We start from the raw sequence: 24,537 nt of genomic DNA, 5'->3' as shown, positions 1-24,537 counted from the left end.
GTAGGTTATGGACAATGCTACTGGGGTGGTGGGATGTGGACCACTTCCTCTGTGTGGTTCTTCACACTTTTTCCTTTCCAGGACACTGGGATGGTGACGTCAGAACAACTCTGGAATGCTAGAAGAATCATCAGCCCGAGTCCCTCAATACCTGCTTTGGACTGTTACGTGAGGAAACAAAAACAGAAGTGAAAAAACCTTGTTCTTTAAGTCACTGAATCTTTTGGGTGTGTTTGTTACTTCCACGTAGCTTTCCCTAATTTATACAACCCAGACTGCCATTTTGCTTGAACATTTCCAGTGCTGGGGGGTTTAGTATTTTTCAAGGTAGTAAAGGCTAACTTTTTTTTTTCTGTTGAATCAAAAATATTTATTCTTATTTCTTTTAATTTTTCCCCTTGGAGTAACCAGAATTTCTGTATAGTTCAGAACAAGCCTATAAATATTTGACCACTGCTTAAAGGCAGCCACGTCCTCTTTTCTTCAGAGCTTGCATAGAAGCGGTTGTGTTTTGTAAACACAGAATAATCACTAAAACTAGAAGCTATGTTTCTCCTAAAGTGTGCCATATTGTATTGTGTTTGGTATCACTTCTTTTCTTCTGCTATTTCTTTTGAGACCAAGGAGAGTGGAACCATGGAAGAAATTCTCCTCAGAGAATTTTGGTTTAGTCCTCTCTCCAATTTAACTTTGATGTTCCAACAGACTCAGAGAAATCTGATGAAATGGAGGTATTTGGGGGTCACAGGGTCTAAGCTGACTTTAAATTACAGGTGCACCTTGAAGAGCAGGAAAACAAGTAAGGGAGGGTGAGCATCTGACCTGGGCATTAATGTAGAAGATGGGAGCTTTACGAAGATCCGTGGGAGGAGAAAGTGGTAAGGGATTGGAAGGGCATCAAACGGCTGGAAAGCTTCCAAGAAGGCATTAAATGCCTTTCCTGTTCTGTGCCTTCCTCAGTACCACTCGGGGAGTCCATGACACTCAGCAGGACCCTTTTTATAGGCGAGATCACTTTCCCCCTTTCAATTTGCCAAACACAACTTCCAACCAGGACTTCCCCATTTCTCCACAGCTGGGATATACCCACCTAAACATGAATGGCTAATGGTTCATTCTTTCCCAAATTTAAACACTTTGATTAAACACCTTTAATGTGACTGATACATATGTGTCCCCTGACTGGCCCACTCAGCTGAGAGATGCTCTTGTTGGCTTGATTTCTATCATGAAAGGGTTGATGAAGTATAATGATGATTTGAAGTTCTTAAAACACACAATATGAAAATAGAGACTTGGCTTTAGTCTCAAAACCTCATCCTAACTTGACAGGCAGGCAAGATCCACTAAAATGCCTTCTAAAGCCAGACATGATTTTTTATGTTGATACAGTGGTGATTTCAGCCAGTAAAACTGCCTGAACTGTCAATGCAAATCACCTCTGTAAGATTCTTCTTGGAAAAAGATGGTGGGGGAACAGATGAGACAGCAGAGAGAGGGAGCTGGACCTGACCGACCTGCTGACCTCACCCAGAACCTTCAGCAGAATGTCTGAAGTTGAAACTAGTGGATGGGGCTTATGACTCCATTGGCTGAGAAGGATGATTGCCTTGCTTAATTTCACCCATCTTCCATTCCCGTGGACTGGCTTTTTTCATCCTGCCTTGATTTCACTTCTGATTCTTGATTCTTCTGACTATGTACGTCCTTGGCCAGATGCTCCGAAAACACATTAACAGCAGAGAGCACCTAAGGTCTCTCTGTGCACCAGAATTGTTTGGCTTAAAACAACAATGCAATTTCCTCTAATGGTCTCTCTTGCTTTCCTTAGTGATAGTAAAAAGACATCTCGTAACTAGAAAGCACATGCATGTGCGCGCGCACACACACACACACACACAAATGTGAAAGAAAAGCTAGACTGTGTTTCTCGACCAAAACCCGGGGCTAAGCTACAACCAGTTCTTTTTACTCAAAAGGTCAGTAAGCAAAAGCAAAAGGTTATCGCTGGCCTCTGCTGTATCTGAAGTGATTTTCAAAGAGGGTGTCGACTCCCTTCTGTGAGCCGGGCACCACCCTGCCCTGCCTCTGTGAGATCTAACATGACCTACTGGGCTTCATTAGGGCACTAACAAGAGGTCAGAAGGCAGTAGAAGAGTTCGATCCTCTCTCAGCAAACCTCAGCTTGTCCCAGTGGGCCTGGCCCCATCCTGCAAAGCACAGCTGTGGGTGCAGGAAGGCCTTCCCGGACGCAGGAAATAACCTCTCGGAGGGTGCGGGCCTCTCTCGTTTGCTCCTTTTACAGTCACTCAGGTAACAGATTGGAACTGACTTCGGCATCTTCCTTCGCGTTCCCCTCAACAACCAGTTCTTTCTCACTCTTAATGTCTAGTTTTAGGCTTATGTAGAAAAGTTCCATTTACTCGCATTAAACCTACACTTGCCATCAAAAATTCCCCCCAATAGTAATACCAGTAGTAAATGCTTTGAAAGCTTCCTCCTGACTGCTCCCCTCTGTACTCTCAGAAGAATTCCCACTTGCCTTGTGATGTCCAATTGTTCCTTCCCTGAAAAAACGGAAGCTACGCAGCTCTGATTAAATGGGATGAGCCTGAAATGGCAGGTCTCGAGTTTGACTCTCGGGTCTATCTGATATTATTTGAATAACCAAGTAAGTCGTTTAACTTCTGAGAGGCTGCATTTTATAGTAAAAGATTTTAATGATGATACCCAACCTCTAGGCTCAACTGGGTGTGTCCAGGGAGAAAGCTGGGATGGTTACTGGGGTAAGGCGAGGTAAGATGATGCAGGGACAGGCACCTGGCCCACAAGAGGCACTGGATAGGTTTATTAAATATTAAGGGACAAAAAAGGAAAAAGTGTCCCAGTGTCCATCCCTAGAGAGTCAGAACCATCAGGTGGACACTGTCATTTACAAGAAAGGACATGAGCTCCTGAGAGGTGGACTGATTTGGTCACAAGACAGTGTGTGCAGAGGCTGGACCTGCGCCTCGGGTTCCGGAGACCGTGGCCGGCAGTCTTTGCCCCATGTTGCCTCTATCCTAACCAGACAGGTTTTTTCTCTACCAGATTTATTTTTTCCCTATTCCAACTGACTTTTTCACTGAAGCTAGCACTTTACTATCCCAATTCTTGGTAAGCTTCTGTGAATTTTTTTTAAGGAGCCCCAATTTTTCTTTCTAAAATTTCTGAAAGGTATTTTAAAAAGAAACAGATTCAAAAGAAAGAAAGAAAGAAACAAACAAAAGAAACACATCACATCAGCTCTCCTCTTCTTGGGAATGTTCACTCATGCTCCCACCAAGCACGTATATAGCTTGATCACGGCGGGTCCCGTCCGGGTAGCAGGGGCTTGCGATCTGCAGCTCAGGGACCAGAATGGTCTGCCACCTGTTTCTGTAAGCAAAGCTTTAGTAGAACACATTTTTTGGTGTGGATTGTCTGTGGATGCTTTCTGGTAACAGTGGCAGAGTCTAGGAGTTATGACAGAGACCATGTAGCTCTCACAGCCTAAAATAATTTACTCTCTGGCCCTTTACAGGAAAAGTTGGTCAACCCACACACTTGGCACCAATTCCAGCTTTTGTCCAATTCCCTTTACAAGTATCTTCAGAGAAACTAGTTTCCACAAAAGCCAGGATTTATTTTCCCAGAACATTTTTAAAGCATTTATTTTTTTTTACCTGCATAAAAGGTATGGTATAAAATTTGGAAACTATGAAAGAGTGCAGAGAAGAGCATTGCGATCAGCCATGAACTTAGGAGCAGAGAGAGCTGCTGCTGCCTCTTAGTCTTCGCCGGCGGCACTGGCTCGGTGGGCCTCGGGGGCCAGACGCGGGCGTCGGAGCCGCCTCAGTGTGTTCCGTGAGCAGTGTAGTTTGAAGCTGAGTTTCAAGGGAGGGCATGGCGATAGAGAATTATTCTGCTTAGTATGATGGAGAATTTTTAAAATTTAAAATTTACATTTTTAAAATTGACACTAAAATTTTTTTAATTTTTAAATTAAAAAAACTCCCTATCACGTTAATTTTTTTTAATTTTAAGTTTCTTAAGCTCTTAGGAAGAGGATGCAGAAGAAAAAAAAAGCGATAAGACAGATGAATAAGAAAATGGAGAGGCCAAGGGGCTTTTAAGGACATTGGCAAAGATTATTTAGCTTTAAAATTGTGTGAGTTGCTCTGATGTAAACTTCCTATCATTTCCCCCAAACTTTAGTAGCGTTGCCTTTGCATGGAAAGAGCCCTGGGTGAGTGGTTTGTTTGTGTGAGTGTGGACCAGCTGCCTCACGTTCAGGGCGGTGACTCCACAAACAGACCAGTCGGGCTAAAGCCAGAGATGAGATAAAGAGGTCACCCCATTCACCTAATACCCTTAGAAATTCAGATCACTTTTGGCAAGGCCATTGGACTTCACATAATTGTGGAGTCAGGATATTTGATTGGATCAGAAGGCACAGGAAAAGCCTGGCATCATATGTAGGATATTTTAAAAAATACCAGCCCTTCCCCAGAACGTATATGTACGCGTGCAAACATATGTGTATATACATACATACACACCATACATGTACACCTGCAGCCTTGGAACATGTAGCCCAGTTTCTTACACCCTCCCCCCAGAATAATGAAATGACTTAGTTGAAGTTCCAGCTGGTTCTTTCTGGAAACCCGTACAGGAGGATACAAATTGTTTAGCTGTTTTCTCAAGGACAGGAAGCGGGACAAATAGCCAGGAAAGAGTGATGACAAGCTACATTATTCACCCTCCATACCCTAAAAGCCAGTAGCAGAAAGCCACGCTGGAAAAGACTTCTCTCCCCGTGGAAAATCGCCACAGCGTTATCATCATCCCATGTTCCTCCTTTAGGGCTCCCGTGCTCCCTGGTGCGCAATCTACCTGGGGTCTTGGTATACACACGTAAGCCACACCACGCACTTCATAGGGACACACACCTCCATCTGCCAAGGAGAAATCCTTCCTGAGGAACGTGGGTGGAGGAGAATATTCTCTTTTATCACCCTCGAGTTTTCCTTTTTCCCCTCGGTGCCAACACACGCACACACACAAGTCACAACGAACACAGTGCTAACAGATGATCCTTTCCATAGTGTTTGATTCAATCTTAACACTTTGTTCAAATTTGATAAACATTTGCAGATGCTCCATGTTTCTGAAATATCTTCAGTAAGAGCTTTCCTTTTGTGACTCTCAAAGGCTAAGACTGGACAGAAATCTCACATTGTCACATTGGTCTTGGTGGAAAGAGGACTGAAAGAGGAGCCTTTCGTATATATGATCGGAGGGATGTCTGCACCATGCTCTCCACACAGGCTTGGGATCTATTGATGCATTTCTACCAAAAGAGACGAATTTCTCGGAGCTGAAGGATCATTCCCTGTGGAAGTCTCCTGGGAAGGAGTAACCCCTCGGGAAAAGCTCATCGTGCCCCTCTTTGAGTTAGAGCTTGCTAGTGGCTCTCCAGCCTCTCAGGCAGAGGTGAAGTCCTTCCCCCAGGGTGGGTCTGGTCTTCCGCTGGCTGGCCCCCGCACCAGCTGGCCGGGACTCAGGAACTGGAAAGAACCCACTGAAGGGCACCCTTTCAAACCAGTGCCAGCTCCTGGCACTCTTCCCTCCGTCCCTGACAGCAGGGCCATGTCCTCTGCCACCAGGAGATTAACCACAGCTTGTCAGAGCACAGCGGCCCCCGCCTGGCACAGACCTATGTGTCTTTACTCATCCTGCCTCTGTTCATCCCCTCTTCCTTTACGAAGTAGCTAGCATAGCAGCCCAACACATCACGGCTTCCGCACACCACACCCACGACTTTCTCTTCCTCCCAGCTATTAACAGCCACCTTCCCCCGCACAGCCTGCACTCCGGCCACAGGGCGTTCTGTGGGTCCCAGGATGGGCTCCGCCCTCCCCCGCCCCCATGCATCTGTGCCTGTTTTCTTTGCCTGGAATGCCCACCCACCCTCATCTGCGTGTAAAACTCTTACTCAAGCCTTAAGGCTCTGCTCCAACACCATCTCTGGCCTTCCTGGGTGGAGTAAATGATTTCTCCTTCTGGGTTCCCAGTAGCACCTTGAACAAATTCTCGCAGCCCTTACATTGCTGTAGGTTTTGATGTTGTTGTTGTTTCCTCAAGATCTAGGTAGCACAAGGACCATATTCACCTTTCTATCCCCCAGAAACTACAATAGCGTCTGGTACCCCCGTAAATAAGTACGGTTGAATCAATAAAATATCATGGTTACTAACACTCCAGAGAGAAATGCTTGATTATAGCCCTTATGGGTGATGACTAGCTCTAATTAAGATTGTCACTTCAAAAGTGAAGTTAGAAAATATCCAACCCAGAACGTTCTCAAAACTCCACATTCCCAGGTCTGATTGTGCTGACTAATATCACTCTTGAATATCTTCTAGAATTTTCAAACAATATGCCCCAAACAGAATTCCAAAATGTACCCCTCAATTCTTATCCTTCTGGTTTGCCTCAGTGCAGTTAATGGCAATTGAGTTCTTCCAGTTGCTCTATTTTAAGAAGCCGAATATTCTGGAGGAGTTACCCCTGACTCATCCGTATCCAGTGCATTAGCAAGTCCCGCTGGCTCTTCCTTCAACGTGTCATTCGTTCCACCACTACCTTGGTGCAAGCCCCTGGGCTTGCCTATCTGTGCGGCACGGCCTCCTGACTGCTTTGTCGGCTTTACTCTGGCCGGCCTCTCGCCCCTGCCTCATGGTCTATTTTCAACACGGCAACTGGAGTGGTCCTTGAAAATTGTAAGTCGGATCATATCACTGCTCTGTGCAAAACCCTCCAACAGCCACTTGTTCCCAGCTTTTCCCCAACATCTGAAGAGCGCCTGGCACACAGCAGATAATAAATATTTGCTGAACGAATAAGTTCATATCGAGGTCTTAGTATAAAAACCCAATGCCAAGAAATTGTAACTTATAATGTGATTGTTACCTAATAAGGTATCTACTATGAATTTACTACATTTTTTATATAACCTCATATTTTCAGTATCACAAAATGTTCCAGAAATATCTGGGTACTGAAGATATTTTTCTTCTGTCTAGCAATAAACTGGCTACAAAGTAACATTTGGTCCTGGCCAGTCACATAGCGCTCAGGGATTTGGTTTCTTCAGCTTTGAAAGAAGGGAATTGAATAGAAAGATTTTCATAATCCCCTGCAATTTGAAATGTCTATGACTTTTTCGTGAATGTTAGCTCTTTCCCTTTCTGCAAACATGCATGGACTTGCCCTTCCTGAATAGCCCTTTATCTGATCTGGTTTTAAAAAGGTACTAATTTCACAGAAAAAACCTCCCAGAGGCACTGGGAGATTTCAGGCCTGGCGGGTGGGGCGGGAGGGCAGCCCCAGCAGAGGCAGAACGGACTTCTGAGCCAAATGGGGCAGAGGAGAGCGTGAGCGCGGGCCGTGAGGACAAACCTCGTCTACTGCCAATCTGTGCCCTTTTTGTCTCTTGCCATCAGGGCCAGGGGGCTTAGTGAAGTGTCCTTGACTTTGGAGAGTAATGACAAGGACCGAATTTTCAAGTGCAGCTCATTCACACTTGTTGGAGAGATTGTGTTTGTTCAAAAAGCTGTTTTAACACTGAGGTTGTCTGCAGTAATTTGCTCAGAGGTATATTTAGACAGAAAGCTAATATAGGATGAAGTCATTGGTGTGAACTCTAACAGGTTTTTACGTGATGGGGTGGACAGGTTGCTCACCCAGCCTTTGGGGAGAAAATTATGAAAGCAAATCAACTATAAAAATTGTCTTTAAAAATTTCACCTTTCAGTATTTTAGAATTAAATTGAATTCACTTTTCAAAATATTTATAGTGCAGGTTTCAGATACAACTCCTTATAATCTGTAATTATTTGTGTGTGACTTTTAAATTCATCATTTAAGAATGGGAAAGTTGCCTGCTTATGAAATTCTAGACTTTAATAATTTCACCTCCTACTTATAAAGAGAAGAGAGCAAGCGGCATACAAAAGCAAGGCCGTTCAAATTTCTCAGCTTCAGCCCAGGAGCTAACCTTCATCACGAATTGTGCAGAACAATTTTCCAACTCATTGACAACTTTCTCCAGTTTCTGCTGAATGATTTTGCAAATTGCTTCCATCATCCCCGCTCCAAGTTTCCCCAAACAATGTGCTCTCAATGAGTAAACTTGCTTATGTTATGCCCAATCCAAAGTGAATAAAACTTGAGCGTGTAATAAATAAAACTAGAGCTTGTAAAGACCAGATCTAGATAGAATCACTTATAGAATTATGTCTTTAATTACTAATGTAATACATAATAATAGTTGTTAAAAATTTAAGAATTGCAGAAGTGTATAGTGTCCATAGTAAAAATTCTTCCTCTCTTCCTTCCCACTGACCCTAGGCTTACACCTGGGGTAACTAGACTCATCAGTTCGGTATCTTTGAGAAATTCTTCTCTATTCATAAAACCTAAACACATACTCAAACACACACAGTATACATACATATGAATTTTCCTTCCTTCCTTTCTTCCTGTCTTTTGCTTTCCTTCCAATAATGTGATCTTACTCTAGTCATTATCTTGCCAATTCCTCTTTTTTAACCCAATTATTATCTTAGAGATCCTTCTAGATGCACATTTACAAGTTTGTCCCATTTTTAAAATTGCCTCATGGTGTTCCAAAGCACAAATATACTATCATGTATTTAACCATTCTCTTATTATTAGCATTTAAGTGGTCACCAATTATGTTGCCGATGTGGAAAGAAAGGAGGGAGAAAGCAGGGATGAGGAAACAGACCAAGAAGAACATCAGTCTACACCATTATATCATCTAAGACCCAGATGTCACAGCATGGTCAGAATCATGTTCAGTCAAGCCTCTGATAATCGAGAGCTGACCTCAGGCCGTTACACTTCAGATATCATGCTGGCAGGTGCACTTGCTGGCTGAAGGTCACTGCCTTGTGGGTATTCAGAAACTATGTCTTACCCAAGTGGGCAAAAGAGGCTATGGTGCCTCCAAACTCATTGTCCCCAGAAGAACATATAAATGACCCTACTTCTGAGCCTGCTTAGAGTTTTACTCAGAACCTTGGGGTCAGTTTATCACCCAGCTTCTCATCCTTGTCACTGACAAAGCCCCAAAAGCAAGCCCCTCTGTTCATCCTGTCTTTGTGTTCTGCCTCTGATTTCATCCTTCCATGGCTGTCCTCCTACCCAGTCCTTCCCACGGCTCCTCTTGCACCCATACAAATTGGAATCGGAGTTCTCCGCACCCTCCACTTCTTCACAGAGCGGTTCCTTCTACTTTCTCTTTCCATCTTGACCTCTGACTATGTGAAGAAAAGGCATTATTAATCTGTCACCCTTTCAGGGTCATGGGGAGGCTGCTATCCTTGTTCATCTTCACCATCTCTGGGCTTGGGTCTGAAGATGGGATGAGGAAGATGAGATTGGAAGTCAGAGGAGAGTTGGCATTCCAAATAACATTCTTATCCTTATCTATAGCCCCTGTCATTGGGCTGCTCCATTGCCTTCCCTTCCATGTCACTCTCATCTTCTAAACTCTTGGTCATTCCTCCAAATTTATGAAAAACTTTGGTTCCTGCATGCATCATAACCTTAAGTCCCACCTTCATCCTGGGAGACTCCACTCACAATGTGGGGTCTCAGTGAAGACCCTGGTCCTCTAGGCCCCTGACTTCCTCCACTTTGAACATTGTCATCTCCACTCCCTTGTTTCTGTCATCCAAACCCATGCACACACTCCCTCAGTTCAATCAGAACTCCCTTCCTCTAAGAGCTCAAGTTCCCACATCTTCCTCTCCTCCCAGCCCTCCCTCCTCACCCCCGGCACACCCGCTCTGCAGCCTCATGCCAATCCTCCATGGACATCCTGAGCCTCTGTCTCATCCTCATCCTCATTTTATTTTTTAATCTTAAGAGTCTTAGTTTGGTTCATCCTTTACTTTCTATCCTACCCTTCCTATCTTCTTCTTCAACCTGTGCTCAATCCAAAAGCCAGCTGCCTTACTCCAGAATTGTTTTAGAATTCTTTGGAAGGGCCTCCCTACTTCTAGTTTTTGCTTTGCACATTCATCCTAACCTAATTCCCCAGGATGCCTCAAATACTCTCTTCCATGGCAGGAAGACCTAGACTTTCTCTTTCCTTTTCTCCCACATGGTGGAAGACACTCTCTAAGTCACTGACATCCACCGTCCACTCGTCCTCTGTTTTTCATCAGTCCAGCCTTTGGCCTTCTCCTCACTTTCATGGAGATCTAGAGCTGTCTGTCATCTGGAACATTTTCATTTCCTAGGACCATTCCTTTAGAGGATATTCCTAAATTCTTCTATTATATTTTATGTGTTGAACACTGAAATTAAAATGGGACGCGTTGACTTTGGCAATTACAGTTGTCAAACAAAGCAATGTTGCACACAAAATAGAAAACCTAGGAAGGTGAGTACCAATTATGATAATACTCATATACTGCTTTTATTAGTTACAAAGGGATTTTTATCTATTATCCTATGTGATCTTTATACTAGTTCTAGGAAGTAGCATTCTTTCCTTTTTATAGATGAAAAACGGAAGCACAGTGATATAACTGACTTCTGTTTGTTTATATGTCTAGTTCAGGAGCAGAAGCTGTTATTAGAGCATAAGACTCTCAAATATAAACCTTATGTTTTCTTTTATACCTTGTTGGCTTTTTAGAAAAATATATAAGTGTATTCCTGAGGGAAAAGAAGACCAGCGAGACTTGGAATTAAAGCCTAAGGCTTTGTGACCCAGAAAACCCCTTGTCCTTGGAAGTAATAGCCTAGGTACATCATGATTTTCCACTATCCTTGAACCATCCCAAAGTTCAAGCAAGGGCATGGCTATCAAAATACCAGCTCTAATTTTAGAAGGGACGAGAGGGGGAACAGGCAGAGATGTGAGGTTTAATCAAAAGTGCTATCATTTAGGGATGTTAATAAGCCAGTTATCAGGCTCCAAGCGGGTCTGGCACATTTGACCTCTTTATCTGGGCAGCACATGATGTTGGATCCCAGCTTCTGGTCACCGGGCAGATGACTCAGAGCCATGGCTGCTGAAAGCCTGTTGGAAACAGAATTCCAGGATTCAATAGGAGCCAAGGAATCCATCCACACACTCTCTAAATAGCATGTGATAACTACTTATATCAAACCAGAACAACACCTGGGTTTTTATGCTTATTTCTTTTTCTGACCCATTAAATTTAGGAGCTCAGAGGATGGAGTAAATGCCTTATCAAGAAAACATGACATTTTTCCTGTTTCCAGAGTCTTTCTAAAGGTGCCTTTAGAAAGCAGAGTCTATCCTGTTTTTAAGGTGAGCCTTGTTACAAAAAGTTCGGGCTCGGGGTAAAAACAGTTTAACAACCCAATTGAGAACTTGGGCCTTGGTTTGAACAACAGGATAGGCAATCATTTCCTTACGTCTGATCTCAAAGACCTTAGTGACTCCTGGCTGGAGCTGTGGGGATCAATATCTCAGGTGACTTGTGCCAGACAATTCTGGATGGCTCCCACCACAAATTCACTGATGGGAGATTTAACCACAACTGTGCAGGAAAACTTTGTTCCCCAAAAAACTTGACTGCTTTTCTGGATTGTCTTGGACATACACTAGCCTTGGAAATGCGGATCCAGACTCAGAAAGTTTTGGGGTCTTCTTTAGCTCTGAGACGGTTGAAAAGCCCAGGTCCAAACTGGACACCGGACACTACCAGAAGACTGGACTGCCCTTGATCATCCTGGTGGTCGGTTTTTGCATCAGGAAAGTTTTGAGTGGTCATTACCTTCTCGGTTCCTGAGGATTTCTCTGGCTCTTGGGAAATTCGGCCTCTTCTCCAGAATGACTGCAGGGGTCTTTTAGGGCTGCTGGGGGTTGAGAGTAGCCCCAAAGGGCCAGAATGGAATTGGACTCAAAGGATCTGAGATGCTTATGATGCTGGTCTTCACTCCCTTGGATGTCCACTCTGGGTTGACTTGTGCCTTAGTTACTGAGGGCCATTATTCTTGGGCCCTTCCCATCATGCAGTAGAAGGGGGGATACTCTAAAGAATGCTTGAAGCCATCTGAAGGCCTTAGTAGGTTGATCCTAAAAGAAGTTAGAATATTGTTTGACTAAACATCGTTGAGTGGAGAGGCTGATGAGCATTAGACTTACTAGCTCAGGGCTTGACCAAGTAAGACTATTCAATCTTGATGGGAAATAAGTACTGCCCCCCAAATGCCACTGCCATCAGCTATCTATCTAAAACAGTGGCTATCAGTGGTGGGAAAACCCACCCTCAGATTAGACCTTCCCCCTGAAAGCTCAAATGCATGCATGATACATGATTGGTTGCTTCATTTTCTCTGAGGGACAGCTTCCTGCCTCTCCCCAAGAGCCTGAAATAGCCCCAGCCATGTGCCATTCTTTATCTGCGTCAGAGCATGGGCCAAGGAGCTCAGTAGAAAACAGAACCCAGGCCATCTTGCTTGGAATATTGGCTTCTAGTTTCTGCTCATCACAAAAGCACATGGTAGAAAAGATTAAAGCATTAGTTGACTAAGGGAAGGGCACAGTGACGTCCCTCTGCTCTGGCAAAGTGGATCATCGGGCTCTCTTTCTCCAAGTGCCAGAGAAACAAAGGAGTAGGGCTTGGATGGGGAAGCCTGGGGGATTGGCGCTTCCTTCCGAGCTCTCTGGCTTATTGTACTTTATACTATATTTACGATATGTATTCCTACAGATGACCTCTAGGTACTTGACTGCCTTATAGTTTCACGGTGCAGTTTGAGGAAATTAAAAGTGGATTTTTAAAAGGCACAATCGCTCTGGAAAACCATTCAGCAGTTTCTTTTTCTTTTCTTTTTTTAATTTTATTTATTTATTTGACATAGAGCGGGAGAGAGAGTGAGAGAAAGCATAAGCAGGGGGAGCGGCAGAGGGAGAGGGAGAAGCAGGCTCCCCATGAGCAGGCAGCTTGATGTGGGGCACAATCCCAGGACTCTGGGATCATGACCTGAGCTGAAGGCAGATGCCTAACCAACTGAGCCACCCAGCCGCCCCCATTTGGCAGTTTCTTAAAAAGTTAAACACACATCTATCCTATGACCCCATATTCAACAATTAGGTATATATCCAAGAAAAATCAGCATAGATGTCCACTAAAAGCCTCGTAAAGAATGTCTCTAGCAGCTTTACTTGTGATAGCCAAAACCTAGAGACAGCCGAGATGTCACCCATACCATGGGATACCACCCAGAAACAAAGAGATGAACTACTGTACATGCAACCACACGAAGGAATCCCCTAAATCTGTTGAGTTAGAGTTGGACACAAAAAACGAAGATTCCATGTAACTGAAATTCTAGGCAAAACAAACTTATGGTGATAAAATCAGATCAGCACTTGTTTGGGGCAGGGGTGAGAAGGTGACTGGGAAGGGGCATGGAAGAACACCCTGGGGGATGGAAATGTTCTGTGCCTTCATCTGGTTTAGCCAAAACTGTTCCATTGGCTCACTTAAGATAGGAACCTTTCAGATCTTATGTTACAGCATTTTGGATCTATATAGAGAAAAAGAAAATGTGAATTTAAAGATTGGAGGGAGACTGCTCCCAGAAGTTGCTCAGAATTGGCTGCTACAAGAGTCAAAGTTTCCTTGAGAATATCAAGAGTCATGCTTTAGATCCCAGGAGGGCACTTTATGATTCTAGGATTAATTCATCCTTTCATTCTATGGATAATCTATTAGCTCCTGCTCTGTTCCAGGCACTGTTCCCAGCAGAACAAAAAAACCAAGATTCTTGCCCTTTAGGGCTTACATTCTAGTGGGAGGAGAGGGGAAAGAAACAAGTAAATAAAAATGAGCTAAGGTGGCGCCTGGGTGGCACAGCCAGTTAAGCGTCTGACTCTCGGTTTCAGCTCAGGTTGTGATCTCAGGATTGTGAGATCGAGCCCCGAGTCTGGCTCTGTGCTCAGCGCTCAGTGTAGAGTCTGCTTAAGATTCTTTCTCCATCTCCCTCTGGCCCTCCCCCTCCTGTGCTCTCTCTCAAATAAATAAATAAATAAATAAATAAATAAATAAATAAATCTTTAAAAAAAAGAGCTAAGATGGTTTTAGATAGTGAAAATGGTGACAAAGAACATTAGGTAGGGTGATGTGGCGGAGAGTGCCTGGAATGGGAGAGGGCACATTTAGTTGGGGTCTCCCCGAGGAGGGGATACTCTGAAGGATTAGAGCCAGTCATGCAAAAATGGGGGACAGAACATGGGAGATGGCGTGCAATTGGCCCAATTGATTCCAAGTTCTCCAAACCCTCACCCACACTTCTTATCTTTTGTTTTGTTGTTTTGTTTTGTTTTGTCGATAATAGCCATCCTAACAGGTGTGAGGTCAATGTGTGTCACGTCTCAGTTACTCAAGATAAGTTCTAAAGATCTGATGTCAGTACAGTGCCTGCAGTTAACACGGCTGTACACTGAAACATTTGTTGGGAGACTATCTCAAATTCAGTGTTCTCCCCACACACATACACAAAAGGGGGGACAGGAGGAAGCTTTTGCTGGTGAGGCTATGTTTCATACTTTGTAGTGATGGTTTCATGAGCGTATGCTTATGTTCAAGTCCCTCAAATTGTATACATTAAACGTGCCATTTTTTGGTAGGTAATTACATCTCAATGAAGATTTTTTTAATGCAGAAAGAGAAAAAGAGAGAGAGGGAGAGAGAAAAAGAGAAGGAGAGAGAGACAGAGGGAGGTAGGGAGGGAGAGAATGAGAGGGAGAGAGAGAGAAGGCTAGAGGGAGGGAGAGAGGAGGGAAAGCAGAGGCTTTGAAAAAAGACTAAGTCGGGTCCAAATTCAATCTTTACCATTTATTCCATTGCAGACTAGTTTGGGAAAATAATTTAAATTCACTTGACCTCGGTTTGCCCATCTACAAAACCGGGATCATTAGTAGCTCACATAAAGATGTTTATGGATTGTGATTATTACTTACAGAATTTGTAGCAGAATGCCAGGCACCTAATAACTGTTCAAAAATGTTGGTGTTATATATTATCAAAGAGTCATAGTTTTATACTTAGAGGCACAGGCAGTTGGATGCATCGATTTTTGTATCTTGATCAAGATGGCACAGCAAAATTTGTAACTGATGCTTGCAGAGTTCTTGCCTGAATGGTGAACTTTCTGGAGGCAAGGTCCTCCTCAGTGTTCTGAGTCATTTTTTGGCACATTCTGGTCTAAGGAAGAATGTTAGTTCTGCAAGGATGTTGCAAATGAGACCATTGGAAATTCTTGTCTCTGGTCACCATCTATTTATTCCGTCATTACATGACCAGGCTTCTTTCGACTTGTTGAGAGAAGCCTTTTAAAAATATTGCCAACAACATATATATATAAGATATGTCTCCAACCAGATCTCACATCTTTGGGAAACATCAGCAGGCCTCAGGACATGATACCCCACGTTAGGTCCTTCAAAGTCTGGACCAAAATCTCCAGGGATTTCCTGAAGAGCACTTTTCTGACTTCTTTCAGTTGAATATATTCCAATTCATGTAAAAACAATTGTAGGTTTGATCAGGGAGCCTGAGTTTTCATCAATGATTTGTCTGAGTGTTAATTAGAGGATAAGACAGGGAATTTTGAAACCATTGATGGAATAGTTTCTAATTAAGTGATGTACCATCTGCAACACCATCTTTGTAAGGGAGTAGCCAGAATCCTGAGACATACTCAGTGTATTTCAGGAACAGATGCCAGAAGTTTCCCCAGACATCGTTTCCCTAACCCTCTCAAACCGTCAGTCTCAACAGTCTCCCTCCAGCAGCCACACAACTTTATCTCAAATCTCAATCTTTGCAGGGAACTGGCTTAACACTCTTCCTTCTGTATTCTCTTTACAAATCACTACATCACGTGCACATCCTGTGCTGGGAAAGCCAGTGTCCAACCAAATATGTTATTCCATTTTCGTAACTAATACTTACTGTTATAATTTTTATAAATACCTATTGGTATACTCTTTCACTTTTATTTGTGCTTAAGACAGTCTTATGTCTTTTTCTGTGTGTAATGTTTGGGATAAGGAGGAAAAACTGGCATAGCTTCTTTACTATTGGTGATACAGTCATTATGCACTAAAAGCAGGCTGGGATCTAACTTGTGAATCAGACCGTAAGTCGCTTTGTGGGCTCAATCATCTGTAAATGTTCCAATGACTGGTTTCTCTTCTTCAGCAACTTAGAGCAGATTGAATGTATGCTAGAGAGGTTTATTAGCTGCTGAATATAGATCTGAGACTGTGGAGTTTAGTACCAATGCAAAAATGAGTGACTGTGTCATACTCCTTGTCTAGACAGAGCAAGGCTTCTGAGAGCAGTCTCCCCTTTCTCATATTTCTATGAGAGAGCAGAAGGCAGATCAGAATACGACCTCACAGGAGAGGGCTGAGGCTGTGGTTCCCCTGGGAAGACGAATGGAAGAGTACGTATCCCCAAAAGACTAAAGATCCTCCTTCCTCCCTCCCTCCTTCCTTCGTTCCTCCCTTCTTTTCTTCTATTTATCTGTGTCTGTCTCTCTCTTTTCTAGATCTTAATAAAAATAACTTTGGGACAAAAGTGCCCGGCAAATAGTAGGAGCACAGTGAACAGCTTTTGAAAGATTATAGAGTCAAGGCATGTTCTTGGGGGGCAAATGGAGAGCTGGTGGGGGATGACACACTGTTCCAACCCGAATGCCAACGGCTTTCAGTTGAGACAGTTCTGTGTGAAAAAGGGTGTTAACATTGTATCCAGACTCGGTAAGAAAGAGGGCCTTAACCAACCACCGTTTTCCGAGAAGGTAAGAAGGAAGCAGTGCCGGGGGGGGGGGGGGGGGGGGGGGGGGGGAAGGAGGCCCTTGCGGAAGGCAGATCCCACAGCACCCCGGGAACTGCCATGAAGGGGAGTGGTGGCTGCTGTGAATGCCGGGCGGACGCCAGGGCTCCCCGCCCGAGTCCATAGATCATTTCCTAGCTGTGTGACCTTGAGCAAGTCAAATTTCCTGTAATTCAGATGGTTAGCCTGTCTAGAGGCTTGTCTTTTTTTTTTTTTTTTTAATCTTTGCAAAGGAATAGCTTTAGGTTTCATTGATTTTTCTCTCTTGTTTTCTTCTTTGTAATTTCACTGATTTCTGCTCTAATTTTTATTATTTTTCTTCTCTGTTTGCTTTAGGCTTTTATTGTTCTTCCTTCTCTAGTTTCCTAAGGTGGGAGCTTAGCTTATTGATTTTAGATATTCCTTTTTTCTAACCTATGCATCCAATACTCTAAATTGTCTTGTAGGCACTGCTTTTACTGCATCCCACTAACTGACAACTTGTATTTTTAGTTCAAAATATTTTAAAATTTCATTTTGAGAGTTCTTTGACCTGTTTGTTATTTCGAATTATGTAGTTTAACACCCAAATGCTTTGGGGGTTTTCCTGGTATCTTTCTGTTATTGATTTCTGGTTTACTTCCATTGTGGTCTAAGAGCGTGCTTTGTATGATTTCTGTTCTTCTGCAATTTGTTAAGTGTGTTGTATGGTCCAGAGTGTGGTCCATCCTGGTGAGTCTTCCAAGTGAGCTGGAGAAGAGTGTGTGGTTTGCTGTTGGTGGGTGAACTAGTCTATGAATGCCATTTAGATCTAGTTAATTGATGGTGCTGTTCGGTCAACCATACCTTTACTGATTTTCTGACTGTTGGGCCTCAGTTGTCAATAGAGAGGTGTTGAAGTCTCAGTCAGTAATAGTGGGTTCTTTTATTTCTCATTGTAGTTCTGCCAGTTTCTGTCTCATTTATTTCCACACTCTGTTATTAGGCACATTCATAGTAAAGATTGTCATGTTTTCTTTGAGAATTGGCCCCTTTGTCATTATATAAGGCTTCTCTTTATCCTTAATAAATTTTTTGTTCTGAAATCTGCTTTGTCTGAAATTAATACAGCTACTTTCTTTTGATTAGTGTTAGCATGGCGTATCTTTCTCCACTCCTTTACTTTTAATCTGTGACTTTATATTTAAAGTGGACTTCTTTCAGACAACAAATAGTTGAATCTTGTTTTTTGTCATCTTTTTTTTTCTATCCTGATTACTTATTTTAATTGATGTTTTTATATATTCACATTTAAAGTGATTCTTGATATAGTCGGATGAATATCAGCCATATTTGTATCTGCTCTCTATTTGCTGCTTTCCTTCCTTCCTTCCTTCCTTCCTTCCTTCCTTCCTTCCTTCCTTCCTTTTTCTTTCTTTCTTTCTTTCTTTCTTTCTTTCTTTCTTTCTTTCTTTCTTTCTTTCTCTTTCTTTCTTTTTCTTTTCTTTTTGGCTTCCATGCCTTTTCTGCCTTCTCTGGTTTTAAGTAAGCATTTTATGTGATTCTATTTTCTCTCCTTTCTTAGCATATAAATTATACTTTCTTTCTTTCTTTATTTTACTTTTTTGGATGCCCTAGGGTTTGCAGTATACAGTTACAGTTAATACAATTCCGCTTTCAAGTATCGCTATATGTTTCACAGGTAGTGCAGATCCCTTAGAACTGAATATTCTAATTCCTCCCTCCCACACCTTCTTATATTGCTGTCATTCGTTTAACTTCTCCATAAGCAATAGTTACCAATATATTGTTTCTACTATTATTTTGAACAAAGTGATATCTTTAGCTTATTTAAGAATTAAAAAAAAAGATTTTATTTTACCTTTATTTATTCCTTTCCAAATGCTCTTCTTTTCTTTATGTAGATATGAATTCATTTCCATTCTCTCTGAAGAACTTTTTAACTTTGTTCACGTTTCATATAAGGCAGGTCTAGGGGCCGCAGATTCCCTCAATTTTTGTTTGTTTGAGACAGTCTTTATTTCTTTACTCTCGGAGGATAATTTCACTAGATACAGAATTCTAGATTGGTGGTTCTACTTTTTCCTTTAAATATTTTTAATATTTCACTCCACACTCTTCTTGGTGTATGGTTTCTGAAGATAAGTAAGGTGTTTTTATTCTCCGGCACTTTTCAAAATATTCTCTCTGTGTTTGACTTTTTGCAGCTTTAATGTTATTTTAATGATATTCTTAGGTGAGGATTTTTTGTATTTCTCCTGCTTGATGTTCTCTGAGCTACCTGGATCAAGGTTTTGGTGTCTGTCACTAACCTTGGAAAAACTTAGTCATTATTAACTTAAATATTTCATCTGTTCTTTTTTCTCTTTCTTCTCCTTCTGATATTCCCATTAACCTGCATGTTACATGTCTGTAATTGTCCCATGACTCTTGGATACTTTGATCCCTTTTTTCATTCTTTATTTTATTTTATTTTATTTTATTTTATTTTATTTTTTTTTTTTTTGCTTTTCAGTTTGGGAAGTTCCTATAGACATATCTTCAAGTTCCCTGACTCATTTCTTAGTTACATCTACTCTACTGATAAGCCTGATGAAGGCATTTTTCATTTCTGTTATTGTCTTTTTTTCTATTTTGCTCTATTGTAGCAAAATATACATAACATAAAACTTATTTTAACCACTTTTAAGTGTGCATTTCAGTGACATGAGTATTTCACAATGTTATGTAATCATCACCCATTATCAATTTCCAGAATTTTTTCATCATTCCAACAGAAGTTCTGTACCCATTAAATAATAACTTCGTTCTCCCTTCCTCCCAGCCCTTGGTCATCTCTATTCTATTTCTGTCTCTGCGAATCCGCCTATTTTAGGTATCACCTATAGTGGAATCGTACAACTTTTGCTCTTTTGTGTCTGAGTAACTTTGATTTCTATCCTGGATATTGTGAATGTTACGTTGTTGAGACTCTGGATTCTATTATCGTCCTCTAACAGATGTTGACAATTTTGTTCTAGCTGCTAATTTAGCTGATTGGACTTAAACTTCAAGCTCTACCTGTTGGCAGCCACTCCAGTCTTCATTCAGTCCTTTTATCCTTGGCTGGTTTGCTTGCAGATTGCCCTACCCATGCACGGTTCAGGGCTTAGCCAGAGATTTGGACAAAGTTTGTGCATAGAACTTGTGGCTCTTTCCCGCTGGGTCTCTATTTTCTATCATTCTCTCCTCTCACATTCTAGTGGCTGTGGTTGCCCTGAACTCCGTGCTCTATGACTTCTGGGTTTTCTAGGGAAGTTTTAGCTGCCCTTTATCGTGCTGACTTCAGTGTGACTGATCCGAGGCTAAATGCCATAAAATGAAAAAGTCACCCCAATGTAAATGTCAACTCCCCTCCAGAACTTCCTTGCTTTTGTTAGTCTCCAGAACCTTCAAGTAGTTATTTGTTCTATTTTGTCCAGGATTATAGTTATATGAGGGAGGGTCAGTCTGATAAGAGCTTATTTCGTGATTCTCTCATGACTTTGAATAGAGACACAGTAAGAAATAGTGTCTGAGTTACTCCTTGGTTTCCCAAATCTCCTTGAAGATAGTAATCAAAGTGGGGCCCATTAGATTTGCAGGTTATCACTCTCCCCACCCGGAAATTTTGATTCAGTGCGTCTGAACTGGGGACTAGTAATCTGTTCTTCGGTCCTTACAGGCTCTAGGTGATTCTAATTTTCAGGGAAGTTTAGGCAAACGCTCCATCAGGCTCTTGCTACTCAAAGTGCGGGAGCTTGTTAGAGGTATAGAATCTCAACTTTTTCCCAAGATGTAATGAATCTGAATCCGTATTTTAACAAGACCCCTGGTGATTCATGCCAACATTGAAGTTTGAGAAGCCCTGGTTAGGGATTGTGATGCTTTAATATAGAATATGAAACGTGCCTCCTTTCTATTATGCATTCCATCATCAGATACTTTTGGTGATGAATAAAATTGGCATCGATCCCGCCTTTATAGCAGACAACAAATAAATAAATAATAAATAAGCGCATGTCACCATTATATCTGTGAGAAGCTATGAAGGAGACAAACCTGGTGATGAGATCTAGGCCAGTAGTTCTCAATCTTTCATGCAAATTAGGATCACCCTAGAGGCTTTTAAAACATCTCAAATGCCAAGGCTACCCTCCCAGGCAAATTAAATCAGAATCTTTGGAATGGGACCCAGTGTAAAATATCCCTAGATGACTGCAATGTATACCTAAGGTTGAGAACTGATTATTCAGGCTAATTGAAGGTAACGTAGAGGTCAATGAAGGGCTCCTTTAATCTGAGACCTGAAGGGTATCCAGGGACTCCGGATGGCGTTTCTGGACAGGCGATCAGCACATACTTCAATACTGAGGAAGGAATAAGCTTAATGTATTTGAGGAACTTAAAGACGGCCAGTGTGGATCTAGCAGAATGAATAAGAATGAGAAAGACATAAAGCTGAGCCAGCGCCAGGCTGGAGGTCCGCGTCCACAGGCCCTAGGATGCGTGTTTGGTACATTTGGGACAATCAATTTCAGGTATGTTAAAAATTGTCACAAGCGTTTTAGGAATTTTAAATTAATAACAATAGTTGCAATATGTTGATTTTCATCTAAGGTTCCTCTATCTGGCCCAGTGAGACGTTGTTTAAGCTGTGGTTTCTATGTTCAGCTAGTTTTTTCTCTTATACTCTTTTTTCACTTAATTAGAAAAATCCCAACTTGTCACCAGGAACGGCAGCAAGGGCTTGATGGCTCCCATAGATGCGTGGGGATATTCTGATGGAACTTGGACAGGGAAATCATAGGATAATTGCCCAATAAAGATTACTTGGGAAATTTCATTGGACTCTAAGTCAACGAGCCTTATCTGGGTTGTTTGCTGTCCCTTAGCCTACGCTGGTCTGGCAACTGGGCTTTCTTTCCAGCCGTTCGAAAACAACTAACCAAAGTTCAGATTTTGTTCTGTCTGTTCGCATCTACACAGACACATCACAGGCTGAAACTTACACAACGTATACTCTGTAAACTGCTTTGCCTGTAGAGACGCAAAGTGTTGTCTATTAAGAGTCGCTGCCCCTGGGCACTGGGGGGACTCGCCAGTCAGCTGGGCCTTCCGCAGCCATACCCCCCCCCCCCAGCCCAAGTGCCTCCTACCTTACAGAGTCTGTGAATTCCACACGGAGTGTCTGACCGTTGTGGCGATTTCCCATTATCCTACATGTTTCTTCCCTCTTGCTGTAGTCTCGCTTATGATCACAAAATTATTTCCTGAGAAAACAGTATTTGTGCTAAAGTCATTTGGCCAAAGGGCATGGCTTTTATTTCAAGATGCAAATCAAATCACTGAATTTCTTTCCAGGGAAGTTTTTGCAAATTTTCACACGCCTGGGAGGTACAGGAGTCTCGGTCATTCATTTTCAAATTGTTTGCCAAGTTAACAGAAGAAAATGGCATTCATTTTGTCTTATTAATGTTTAATTCCTTATGTTTTTAGTAAGGTTGTTCTTTTTTTCATATACTTTTTGTACATGTATACTTTTTTTCCTGTCCTTTGCCGATTTTTTTCTGTGTTCTCTCTTAATTTATAAAAGCTATTTCATGCTGAAAAATATCAAGGAGCTGTCACAAGAGTTACGAATACTTTCTTTTTTTTTGCTATTATGTTTGACATTTTTATGGCATTTTTAGCATATTAAAGTTAAAAAAATTATATAGTAAACTGTAGTACTCTTTCCCCTTATGGTTACTTTTTGTTTAAAAAGGAAATATTCAGCTTTTTCCTCTAATTTTTTATGTTTTATATTTATCTTTTAATTTTGTCACATAAGGAATTGGTTTGTCTTACAGTGAAATGTTTTGTACTGTCTCCGTATAGGACCTGTTCATATAAAGTACATCTTTAATATTCCATGTATAGTTATTATGAATGGTGTCTTTTTTCTTTGTGTGTGTGTATATATATAATATTTAATTTTTACTGTTATAAAGGGAAGCTTTTAAAAAATTTAACTGTTTTACTGAACTCTTTAATTAGTTCAGTTTTTTGTTGATTTTAGATATAATAAATAGTTACTCCTAATATACAAACAATTGTGATATCATATCCTTATATGTAATAACTGTCCCTCTTATTTCTGGTTTCTCTTCTATTTGTGTGAAGTTTCCAGAACATGTTAAAATAAACATAAGGAGAGCGGGCAGCCTTGTCCTGTTTCTTCTTTTTAATGCCATGCCTTTCATGTTCACTGTCACTTGAAATGTTGGCTCTTTATATCTTTTTATGTTGTTAAGATAGTATTTTTATTGCTACTTATTAGGAGTTTTTTTTTTTTTTAAATCAGGAATGAGTGTTGGTGTCTTTCTGCAGACTTAATTTAGAATGCTTATGGTAAATTAATCAAACCAACTATGTTTAATCTTATTTCACTTGTTGAAATGATGAATTAATACGTCTCTTAAACGCTTATCCTCTCCAGGATAAAAACTACTTGATTTTAGATTGTTGTTTTTAAAATGTATTTTTGAATTTGCTTTCCTAGTAGTTTATTAAAGATATTTCTACACCTCGTTCAAAGATGTGAAAGATCACACACTACAAAGAAAACCCTAGATCAATCACAAGTTTTAGAACTCAGGAGACCCTAGTTTCATACTTTGTGCTGGGGTGGTTTTCATCGTTCCGTTTGCCCTCCGTCAGATACGGTGTGGGAATTAGCGATTCTGTGAAAGTTTGGAAGATGTTTCCTGTCAAATAACCACAGCATGGAGCTTCTGAGGAGTAAGGCCTTGATTGCCTTTTCTCCTTTGTCATTGTCTAGTTCAAGTTTCCTATCTCATAATTCACTGCTGGTGCTTTACATTTTCCATGAAACACTCCTTTTCATCAAGATATTACAATGTTTAGTGGTAGATTGTGCAGTGTGCCCTAATTGTAAACTACGCTCGTTGTTAAGACTCTCATTATCCTTTTCAGTTTCATTTGGGGGCTTTCTCTTTCGTAAGCACAAGGAAAAGCCTTTACTATATACTTCCTTATCTTGTTATTCTGCATTCGAGTCAAATTTATTTGTCAACTACATTATTTCTGATTCCAGTTTTTATCACTGAGATTATCTTTATCTTTCTGTCCCAGCAGAGTTAATCACTGTCCCCATCCCCACCAACCACCCTGCCATTATTCTTCATTTTAGGAATTTCCCAGGATAGTCTGGCTTGTGAATTTTTCTTAGACTTATCTTTTCTACTTAAGGAGATCCTAGAAGTATTTGCATTGAGATCACTTTAATTATGTAGGTGCCCAGAGCATGGCATGATTTTCTTTTCTTTTCTTTTTTTTCAAAGATTTATTTATTTATTTATTTATTTGAGAGAGAGAGAGAGAGAGCAGGGAGAGGGGCAGAAGAGAGAGAGAGAGAGAGAGAGAGAGAGAGAGAGAATCTCAAGCAGACACTCCACTTAGTGCAGAGCCCAACCTGGGCTCAATCCCAGGGCCCTGAGATCATGACCTGAGCCAAAATCCAGAGCTGGATACTTACCCAGTGAGCCACCGCACCCAGGTGCCCTGAGCATGGCATGATTTTCACTCATCC

General features: G+C 41.5%; 1 long non-coding RNA gene across 2 annotated transcripts in view; it reads left to right on the top strand.

Moving 5' to 3' along the window:
• Window positions 1-6,668: 6,668 nt before the first annotated feature.
• The window catches only part of LOC123792927 (uncharacterized), a 39,534-nt gene continuing 21,665 nt past the window's right edge, over window positions 6,669-24,537 (top strand). The window contains exon 1 of one of the 2 annotated variants that reach the window (XR_015726009.1): window positions 6,669-6,806. This is a non-coding gene — a long non-coding RNA (uncharacterized LOC123792927). Of the gene's footprint in view, window positions 6,807-16,436; window positions 16,555-24,537 lie in introns of those variants that run through there. The other variant, XR_006779810.2, reaches the window with a different exon arrangement.

Source organism: Ursus americanus, chromosome 11 (assembly GCF_024610735.1).
Source record: "Ursus americanus isolate L20-20 chromosome 11, mUrsAme1.1.p, whole genome shotgun sequence".
NCBI lineage: Eukaryota > Metazoa > Chordata > Mammalia > Carnivora > Ursidae > Ursus > Ursus americanus.
This window is presented reverse-complemented; position numbering and strand designations above follow the sequence as displayed.